This window comes from Pinus tabuliformis, chromosome 3_2, assembly GCF_031772625.1.
Source record: "Pinus tabuliformis cultivar Carrire ecotype Pingquan chromosome 3_2, CPIR1, whole genome shotgun sequence".
NCBI lineage: Eukaryota > Viridiplantae > Streptophyta > Pinopsida > Pinales > Pinaceae > Pinus > Pinus tabuliformis.
The window spans coordinates 363,658,191-363,669,814 of NC_142302.1; the positions used below are offsets into that span (position 1 = coordinate 363,658,191).

At 41.4% G+C, this 11,624-nt stretch overlaps 1 pseudogene; it reads right to left on the reverse strand.

Annotated features, from left to right (window-relative positions):
- Window positions 1–3,831: 3,831 nt before the first annotated feature.
- Window positions 3,832–9,834, reverse strand: LOC149180950 (CMP-sialic acid transporter 2 pseudogene; annotated as a pseudogene).
- Window positions 9,835–11,624: the final 1,790 nt, after the last annotated feature.

An 11,624-nucleotide genomic window follows, 5' to 3' on the forward strand; every position in this document is an offset into this window, starting at 1 on the left:
GCACAAGTTCTTCAACTGCGCATGAATTTTTTGGACTCCCATGTTAGGATCTTGTATCAGAGTGTCATGAAATCTCTTTGTGACCTCCAAAGCTTCAGCCTAAGTTGTTATCCTTTATTGTGACATTGTGTTCCGTAGATGCGGTGTTAAGGAGGCTACAAGCCATTCGCGGTGTTGCCCATCTGTTAAGGTCATGTTCGCTTCACGAATTGTGCACTTCAGTCTTTGATCCAGCTCCCATGGGGTTCCACCTCGTAGCATTGTGATTTCTTTGAATCCAATGATCGATTGTGCCTCCAATTTTGGTCTGCTAAATTTCTTATTTAGCGTAGCTTGGATATCCGCTATCCCCGCATTTGGATTGTCATTGGAATGCTTAATGTACTAGGTCAGCATGCAATATTGTAGAGCTTTGATCAACGTTGATTTCTTTATATTGTCGTCCATGACACCTTGTGCTTCGCATACCGCTTTTATCACGAACCAAAATTGGTCCAAATCTTCATTCCCTACTCCCTTGAGCACTGGTAGCTTTATCGTGCTGGCCATACTACTTCGCGGTGGTGGTAGAGGTGGTATGGGGAAAGTCGGGGGTGAAGATGGTGAAAATGGTGGTGGTGTGGGTGGGCGTGGTATGCACGGAATTATCTTCTTTATCAGATTGATCACACTTCTTGGTGAAACCTTCACGAGCTCTTCTTCGCCTACGCGTGGAGGTGAAATCAAGGGGCTAGTTTCTAGTTCTGTGGTACCTTGTTTCTATAGATCCTCCCACTCTGCGTAGCCCCAAAAATCAATTTATTTGCATAACCCACTTTTCACATAGTAGCATTTTAATCCAAGTGTTCAAAGATTTAACGTACTTACCTCGTGGTCCCTTGAGGAAGCATCATTCTGCCTGCTATAGCTGACTGAAGTATCTACTGCGAATTCAGTGATGAATCCTCCTATGACTCAATCCAGCGAGTGATCGACAGCACACGCGATCCTATTTTTCGATGCTTCCAGTCTGCGCACCAATTTCGGAGTCCAAAAAATAGGTTTGTCGAGTTTACACCTTCCTTCACTATTTTCTAGCCTCGTGATCCACTTGTAAAACTTAGTACGGAAGGATGCAAAGAAAATTTCATGGATTTCTGTATATAAGTAGCAATATAACCACTATTCCTTTGACAATCGCGAATTCTTGTTTTCCTGCACCGTGAACTCATGAATCTTTATATAAAAACACTCTTCAATTCCTTTCTTGGCCAGATTCCAGTGATACAACATCAGACATCTCTATGCAGATCCCGGTCCCAGCAAAGCAACCATTTGTTGGCTTATTGGGGCCTAACCCAGGTTCAGAGTTAATTAGCCAAATAAATCCTGGTACTACTGGCCCTTTCGGCAATAGTTCGCCGAGTGCGGATTGAGGTCTCACCCGAAGTAGTATGGGAGGGTGCTAGAACTAGGTTTCCACACCCTGGAGATGTCTGATGAGTTCGACTTGTTCGCGGTTTGTCCCTGCACACACTTTACCATTCCTCGCGGCCTGATATACTACCTTCGCGCAGCCCTACCCAGGGGATGTGTGCCACGCTTTGTGTCAAAACCTTTCTTATATTCCAATATTAGTTAATTATCTTTGCCTACTTGAGTGCTTTAAGTTATACTTAACAACATAGAACCTTCATACAGGTGCACATAGTAAATAAACAATATATTCGAAAATTATATCAATCATGTATTAACCCAAGAATAGATACACAGAATTATAGTAAAACTTCTCTTTATTGATTCTTTCCACGGTTATAGACTCGACTCGCCCTGCGCACTTAGTTGCAGGGGTCCGTGCACTCAGCTACAGACTACTAGGCCTCTGCGCACATAGCTGCAGAGCCTTCTCCTACCCTACGACCCAAAGACACACTTTACACTATGATTCAATCACTTAGACTTCTCTTACTCCTCTTCTATTATCTATATCTCCTTTTACACTTAGAGCCTTGCTCTATTTATACAATCCCATGGTCTGCAGACCATGGGTAGGTCTATCCAGCAAACATTACATTACAAAACTAGGGCAGACAACCCTGTGACTCTATCATACTTTCGCACTCCGTGCCTGCAATTTGCGGAGCTTTACAATAAGATTTGGTCAAAACTTGGGCTTTGAGCCCCAAAACATGCCTTGGGAGGATTCCATACCCAACAAGGGGAGTGTCTTTTCCACTCACAAATGTGGGTGAAGGGTTCGTTGCTGCAATTCATTGTCAACAGTGCCAAAATAACCCCATTTCAGTATAGGTCGTGAAGTGTCTGGGCCTATTGACCATACCATATCTGCAAACGTACAACATCGGGTGGCTTCACCAACGATAAGATCTCTGAGTCCGCCAACAGTGTCACCCTCCTTATGGCATCAAGCCCTTCACAGATGAGGTATTGTGTGATGTTGCACCTCTTGACGTTTGTGATATATTATTAGGACAACCATACTTATGGAAGCAAAATGTTGTGTATGAGTCAAGGCCTTGCATTATTATTATTTCTTTGGGTAATTCATTATACAGGATACTAGAGGTAGCCCCACCTACCGCCACCTCTTTGATCTCTGATAAGAAATGCAGTAAGATCATCTCCCACACTAGGAAATTCATTTTCTTTCTGGTTCACTCTCAAAGTAAGGGGAAGATCATAGCCACATCCATAGCCCCCGCGAAGGGATCCTCCATGCAGCAGAAGCAAGTGGATAAGGTCATGAAAGATTATAGGGACATCTTCTCCTCACCCAAAGGGGTATTGTTGCACTGTCAGTTTAAGATTTCCTTCGATATGAATCTCGGAGCACCTCTACCCAACATGCTGATATATCACCGCTCCATTCTAGAAAATGCCAAGCACAAGCAGTGACATGGTCAAAATCGGGTGCCAGACAAGTTTCAAGTGTGTGAAAAGGTATGGTTGTATCTGCAGAAAGAATGCCTTACAAGAGCCCATCGGAAGCTCACACCACTCCAATATGGTCCTTACACCATTACCAAGGCTATGGGAAACAATTCTTTGGAGCACAACATTCCCCCATTCCTTGGCTTGCACCCAATGTTCAATGTGGACCGCCCTACTAGACACATCTGAGATTATAGAACAACTCACGAGGGACCAAGTTCAGTAGAAGTTTCCCCATCTCACGGAGGCACTCAACGAAATGGGGACCATTGCTTCCTAAGGGGGGAGGAATGATCCAGATGGATTTTGGTGGCCACCCACCAATCCCACTTGGATCCCCACAACCATCTCCTTCAGTTTTTCAATTTCCTTAATTGTAGCACAATTTACTATTTTTTGTAATTTTTCGGGCCCTAAACATCCGAAGCCGTTTTGAGGCCCTATACGACTTTTTTTTAGGAAACTGAGAGAAACATGGGATGTATATTATTTCTCACTCAAAATTTGTAGTCCTTGGATAGATCTTTCTAATGAGGTATTGAGCATTTCAAACAACAATCGTATGCCAAAGTTACGACCCCAGGACGTTGATGTACCAATTTACCCAAACAGGGCCCATAGTTTGGCGCTTCATCTCCTAGGGTTAGGTTTTTGGATGTTTATGGTTTTCCATTGTTTCTCAACAATAAATAGGCCTTTGATCCTCATTGTAACATAGTTCAGAGGCATGTATCCGCCACATCTCTTCTCAGAGATAAGCTACCATCACCCAAGCTAGTCTTATTTCCATTCTGTTTGTAAGCATATTTCAATATTTTACATTAATGAAATGAAGTATTATTTATACTGCATCTCTGTATTTATGGTTATCTCTGTAATTTGTTGTGTTCCTCTCTAAATCTAGATCAGTGCATGGTTGATAACCATGTATACAGTGATGGTTGAATAACCGCAGAAAAATCCCTTGTGCATAATTTCATCGTAATCTTGTGTGAGCATAGCCTCGACATCAAAAATCATGCCAAATATATACAACCATAAATTCTACACATTGATGTTTCTCGAAGGTCACATTTTAATGATCATCTTAGTGTAAGATCCAAAAAATCCACTGAGTAGTGCTATGATAATAACCATGAACCAGCCTTGTATGGGAGTCTGTAAAACATGATCCGATGACGAATTCCACTGTGCAGTTGTGCATCCAATAGACAAGATAATATAAGATGACCATTCAATCTCCGTTAATTTTACATTTAAAAATAATTTGATACAATACTCCTGTACTGATAATGTTCTAGCTCTTCAAGATCTAGTAGCTTAGCGCATCAACATAGAAAAAGATATAGTACTACAATAGATTCTAAACAAGATATAATGCTACTGGAATGGGATAGACCTTGACCTCATCCCATGTGGTACTCAATCAGTCAAACAAGCCTTTCAATGTTAGTTTTTATCCTCTGTGATTCCTTCTCTTTCCTATGTCTGAAACAGAGAAATCAATGATAATGCGCATTTTAGAGTCTCCACCAAAAACATTATTGAAGTGACACTGTAGTCATACTTTGCAGCTCGTTTTGACCATGCAATTAGTATTCCTTGTGAAATTGTAAGCACTGTTAATGCAATTGTCACAAGAAACTTGTGCTTCCAGTCTGATCCTTTCTGAATGGAAATTTTTGGATTATTTATGATACCTTCAGAGCTAGATCTAGGGTGTGGATCTTCAATATCTGTTGCGCCCCCATCCTTACTCTCTAGAAAATGAAAACCAAGTTGTGTTAAGGGTGTGTGTCTTTGGAAGGATGCTATGCAATGACTGCGTAGTGCTATGTACAACGATGACTGCGTAGCACAAGTGCGAAACAAATGACCCTGACATAGTTGTACTTTGTCCTCGATCACCGACTTAGCTGAAAATCAATCCCTGTACTTTAACCATGATAATTAATAGCTCAAACTCAACAACGCAGACATTGTGCAAGAGATATAGTGGTCCCTTGTTTGATTTTAATTAGCACTTAATTTTTCATGTAGCACGATGTGATAAGGCACTCCATTTGGGATGATATGATGTTTTGTGCATGGGAATCATTAGAACATTAGGGAGCATGTGTTCTTGGATAGTGGGGACTATATGGGTTATGTCATGTATAGTGTGTAATCATGGTCTTTTGAGGGGATATGTTTAGGATAGGATGGGGAAAATGAAATTTATATGAGTAATGAATAGGTAATAGGAAAAGGGATTTATGAATGGATAATGGAAGGTTTAGGTTATGAAACTAGGGAAAAAAGGGTATATTAAAGGGGAAAATAAGAAATAGGATATTGTCAAATGACCATTTTCCTCGAGAAAAAGAAATTGACTGTAATGATCTTAAGAGAAACTTTCACACAGGCACATAACGGACACATACCTCATGAATTGACTGTTCAGAAATATGTACCCATGACTCCTAATGAATCAATACTACTTCATGCTTTGACTAGACCACTTGATGACTAAACTAATGGAGATTTCATATGGTGACTTTTGAACTTATGTCAATGCCAATGGCTATCAGTTTGATTTATTCAAACTAAAAATTAAAAAATTTGAAGACATTCAACAAAATGCTACTGACCCTAACATTGGCTCCATTGGGGATGGCATCCTCCCAGCGAGATGCCAAGAACAAAAATGCAGACCATGTGCCTAAACATTGGGAAATATATTGAAATACTAAAAACAAAAACTAAACTAGCTGACTAACTAATTACGTTTATTCAAACTGACACTATACAAATTGTAAACTTCAAAGGAAATAAGGAAAATTCTGACAGCCCATCACCAAAGTCTTAGGGCCTTCTCCTCAGGCTTCAAACTCAAATTATAGCTATCCATACCTGCTATATTTCGCACTCAAATAATCCACAAGTTTCTCGATTCAAAAACCAGTGCAACCATGTAAGCACCTTATCCACTAGTTGAATTCTCTGCATGTGCTTCTCCCATTCAAAAAGGGAAAACTAATGAATGACAATTCCCATAAAAACTCTCAAACAGTTTCAAATATGATGAGATTAAAGAACATGAGCCCACTGGATGACTTCAAGAATGATGCAAAGGGATCCTCATAGGAATGCACTGATTGTAATTTTGTTGTGATAAATCTTGATTTGCAACATTGCTTTCCTACAACTTCAACCTATATCTGTCTTGATGGGGCTGCAAATTTTTTTGTGACCTTCGTAATAAATATGTAGAACCACTATTGGACAAGACAAAAATGCTAGCTGTTGAATAAAATATTCATTACCCCTATTTTCGGGCTCATAACTAACTAAAGGAGGAACATTTTGACTGCAGAAACCATCCAAATAATTGGCTAATGGATCATTGAAAATAAATAAGGTTACCTCAACTCATTGTGTATTGGTTCCAAAGATAGTACATGATCTTCAATCTCATGATTACTCAATGTCTATAAGTTTGGACTGAGGGGGCCTTCAATGTAATAGATAATAGAGGCATCACATATAGGAAAGGGTTGCTTCCAATTTACACTAATTTCATATTGCCTCTCCGCTTTCTTGGTGAGCTTATAATTTTCTTTCACCAATTCCAATGCAGCATAACATAAAGGTAAAGAATTATTTTCATGAAATTCATCCTTTCCTTTGTGTTCCATGTCAAAGCTATAAGAATGCTCCTCTGATTCAGTACTTTCATCAAATTCCTTATTGTTGACACATGCATGCTGACTACATTCTTCAAACTGATGGATTTTAATGTCCTCTTGTTGAGTGCATAGTGTTGGTTATTCTTCAGGACTGTCTCCAAATGAAAAAATAAAAAAATTAGTGTCTAACTCCTTGTGATACAAATAACCAATATCTCCTTTTTCTGCGCATTCTGCTTGGCAAGGAGGCTTTCTTTGCTATTTTTTGACAGTAGGTTCATTTTGCAAGGTGAATGTTTCCATCATCCTTTCCATAGTTTTTATCACTACGTCCAACTTATGGTTTGGCAATGGAGAAATCTCCTCCTTCACTACTTCCTTCCTTTCGGCTTCCATACTAGCCCTTTTTACGAACAGATTGGTTTTCACATCAACCACAAATTTTTGCATGTCCTCCAAAGTGGCACGGTTCCTCTATTTGAGCTGATAAGAAATATCGGCCTCAAAACCATATGGAAAATGAAGCATGGCCAATCTGAGAGGAGGTTTTATATATGAAGGTATGGCATTAAAAACTCTGTTAAATCTAGTTGAGAATCCTTGGACTATCTCACGAGGCTACCTATTTAGGTTTTGCTATTCATCCCTAATCTGAAAAGGGTTCACTTTGACCTCCCATCTATCAATGAAAACATGTTCAAACTATTGGAAAGAAGGAATAATTCTAGCTGCCAGGCTTTTATACCACGTCCTGACTTCTTCCGTAAGGCTTTGGGAAAACATCCTTAATTTCACATCTTCATAATCAAATTTCTCCAGATCCATAAAATCGATAATTATGTTTACATGTTTTCGTGCTGTGACTTTGCCTATACTATCAAATTTAGGCCTCCTTAGCCCATAATTATGTGATAATTCATGCAAAGGGGTTGAAAGATGTAATGGTGCACACCGAGCAGTAGACATGACTGATGTCTAAAAGGAAACTTTATCAACTGGGCTATGATTATCAATTAGACCTTGTTCATGACAACTTGTACAAATAGGAGATACACTTGCAACTTTAGGAGAATGATGTACATCTCTCATAGAAGACTCGTGTGCTTATTTACTTTCTACATTCGTGTTTAATAGGAAAAATAAAATCCCTTTGATATACTCAGGAAAAAATAGGAGGCAATTGATACAACATAAAATTATATCAGGATGGTTGAGATGGGAACCCTGGCACGACTAAACCCTGACACGGGGTAGGGTTTCCGCAGTACACCTAGTGCTACCTCGTCCACACTAGGCTAGGCCTGTTTACCATCCAACGTTTTTCTCCCACTCCATTTACGCGCTCCATATTTCTGTCCATTGTCCAACTAACATACTCCCCACAGCCGCGATTGAACCCTTACCATTTATCATTTGTCTGCAACTATTGGTCCCCCATTGTGACGGTTATTCCCGAATAAGGCAGCAATTGGTGTAACCCCCAGAGCAGCAATGGAGATAGATTTTATAGATTATTTGGAAGACCCCCTTGAGGGTACTTCCATTTTTAGCAGGCACACTGGCACAGAGGGTTTCTTCCCATTTAGTAGAGACCTGACTAAAGCCATCGCTCCACTACCATCGATCACGGGTCCATCTAGTGCAGTCATTGATCTGCCTAAGGTGCCATCCTCCTGGCCACCCTTTGACATTCCTCCTCCATCGCTGACCTCCCTACAATTTGTGGTCCGATGCATCGGCCCTGACCCTGTGGCTGGCTCTTCCAGACCTTCACCCCTCCAACCATCTGTAGCCTCACATTACCCATCTCACTCACTCCACAGTGTGCCTCCGCCCCATCTGGCTCCCCCCATCTCAACCCCTGCACCTGTTCCCCCTTCTTGCAGCTTCACGAATGTCCCCCCACTTCGAGACACTTTTCCCACTAGCCCTAACCTAATTCCCCCAAACCCTAACCCTAACCACAGGCCCTGAGCATAGGTGAACACTACGACTATGGAGCCTAGACCTAGAAAACTACTGAGGTGCGTAAAATCAAAGGCGCAAGAAGTAATCATCAATTGGGAAGAGGATTTCCAATGGGAAGAAACCATGGACACAACTGCGAGAGTCCTGGTGGGAAGAGTAAGGGGAAGGAACTACTCTGCGACAAGATTAAAACAATGGGTCACAGAAATATGGGGACAACACTTGGCAAAACTACCCTTTGTTCAAACCTTTGTTTGTAGTTGGTTTGCATTGTGTTTTTCGCAAGAAAAACATACAAACTGTATATTGTTCTCATTTTGGCACATTGAATAGGCCCCTGTAATGTTAAGGAGATAGAGCCTGCTATTTGACCCAGACAAAGAACAGCTTGGGATTGGACCTCTATGGGTATGCCTCCCCGGCTTGCCGCTACAATTTTGGACTGAGGACATCTTTAAGTGAATTGGACACACCCTCAGTACCTTCTTGGAATAGGATAGATCATACCTCACTATTGGGGTTATGGCCTATGAATGGATCTTGGTTCATTTAGACATTAGAGGGGGGTTGCAGCGGTAAGTCACCCTACGCTGGAGGAATTACACTCGAACCCAGATCCTCGATTATTGGGGGGTTAATGTCATAGAGTATGCCACCTCTACAAGGACTACCCTCTTTTGGGGAAATCGAAAACTGGGAGCAAGGGGAAGACAATTCCCTCAAAGGACCATTGGACAGTCGCTGTCCTATCTGAGGAAGCAGAGCACATAGCCCCTGAAGCAGCTGGAACTAGGTTGGCCTCGACAACACCGAAGAAGCATGGAAAAACACCTCTCCGGCCTCCTTCACCACCACTGACTAGGTCAAGGGCGGCCACTAGAGCCACGCTATCTTCAGGTATGTCTTTTTCTGAACCTTGCTCTATAACATTTACATTTTCTTCTGATTATCTGGATATGTTTAAGGGACTACATCAGAGCTCTGGTACTTTTCCACCTCCCCCCAATCACCTTGAATGTCCCCTGATCCCCCCCTCCTATTTTCTCATATACCCCCCCCCCCCCTTCTTGGAGGAGGATCCACTTAACATGGCTCTTGGAAATGATCCCCTTCCCCATCGATACCACCTCCACTCCCTCTCTCGGTCTCGGGCCCCTGATTTAATCAATAGTGGCCTGATACCTTCCCCCACTCCTTCAAAGCTCTCTCGAGGAAGACCATCCTCCCTGACAATAACTAAACAGCAGGCAGGGAAGGAGATCACCATGAGACGAGAACTTACTCTTGATAGGGTCCTTAGAGCATAAAATACCCTGGATATGTCTCCCCCATGAAGGTTCTCTCTTTCAATTGCAGAGGGATTGCTAGTCCCGAGAAAAAACTAGCTATTCGTAGGCTCATTAAGTTTGAACCAATTGATGCGGTCTTCCTACAAGAAACTCCGGGGTCTGCCAATGTCATATCTCATCTTCTAGAATCCATTCTTCCCAGATGGAATTTCTAAGCCACAAATGTAAATGGATCTTTAGGGGGCATCGTCCTAAGATATAATCCCTACTCAATAAAGCTACTCAACATTTGGGGTGTAATTGAATTCATAGGGGCTGACACCTTCTCCATAGAGCTGGGTACTGATATTAGACTGATAAATGTTTATGGGCCTTGTCACCATCTGGAAGACTTTTGGATCATCTACTGGCATCAGATATCATGCAATCTGACAACATCATCTTGGGAGGGGACATAAATTTTTCTTTGGGCTATTCAAAATATTGGGGGCACCAGGCCCAGGTCGACCCTCTATTTGCCTTCTTTGGACACCTCTTAGAGATCCACAGTTATATTGACATTCCCTCTGCAAAGCTAGTCCCGACTTGGAGGAACAGAATATGCGGAGTGAATAGTCTAGCTAGAAGGCTAGATAACTTCTTCATCAAGGAATGATTCTTGGAGAGAGGCCTTACATACCGCCAGTGGGTAGGCTCAGGGGGAATTTCCGACGACATGCCGATATACCTAGATATTTGGGGAGATATAAGTAAACCTCGAGCTCCCTTCAAATTCAACTCCTCCTTGTTGAAGGATGTTACCTATACCTGGTTGGTCACTAACTACTGGAAGGCTCATCCACCTGCTATTGGAAGGAACATTACCGAAGGCTTCGTCAGAAATCTAAAAGAGCTGAAGAAGTTATAAAAAATCTAGGCTCATAACAAGAGGGTACAAGAAGAACAAATCCTAAGAGATTTTGAATCATAAATTGATGATATGGAGGAAGAACAAGGGGGACTTTTTATATCAACTAAAAATAAGGATAAGCTCACTACCTTAATTACAAAGAGGGGAAACATTCTTAAAGAGAGGGAGGAATCATGGAGATTGAGAAGTAGAGAAATATGGGCGAAGGAGGGAGATGATAACACAAAATTCTTCCACAAATTTTGTAATGGAAGAAAGGAAATCAATACCATTTGGAAATTGACTAACGAGTAGGGTAATGAGGTGGATACCTTCCCTTAATTGGCCTCTCTCACCACTTCTCATTTTAAAGAGGTCTATTAGGCTCCCCCCAATTCCACCCTAGTGAATGTAATAAGAGTAGAACAACTCTTTCCTCAGTTTGTTGATCAGGAGAATGCTATAGACCCGAATAGAGAAGTCACTCTTGGGGAAGTGGAGGCTACCCTAAAATGGTTCAAGTGGGATAAGAGTCTTGGACTAGATGGTTGATCGGTGGAGTTTTATTTAGCTTTCTTTGAAATCCTTGGAGATGATTTACTCAAGGTCATAGAGGAATGCAAGATAACTGGATAAATGCATGGGGCCATCAATTCCACTTTCATAGCCCTCATTCCCAAATAAGACAAACCATCCACATTAAATGACTTTTGGCCTATATCCCTATGTAACTGCATATACAAAACCATCTCAAAAATCATTGCAAATCACCTCCGACACACACTCTACACCCACATCTCCTCAGAACAATTTTCCTCTCTACAAGATCGATAGATACATGAAGCGATAGGTACGGCCCAAGAAGTATTGCACTCAATA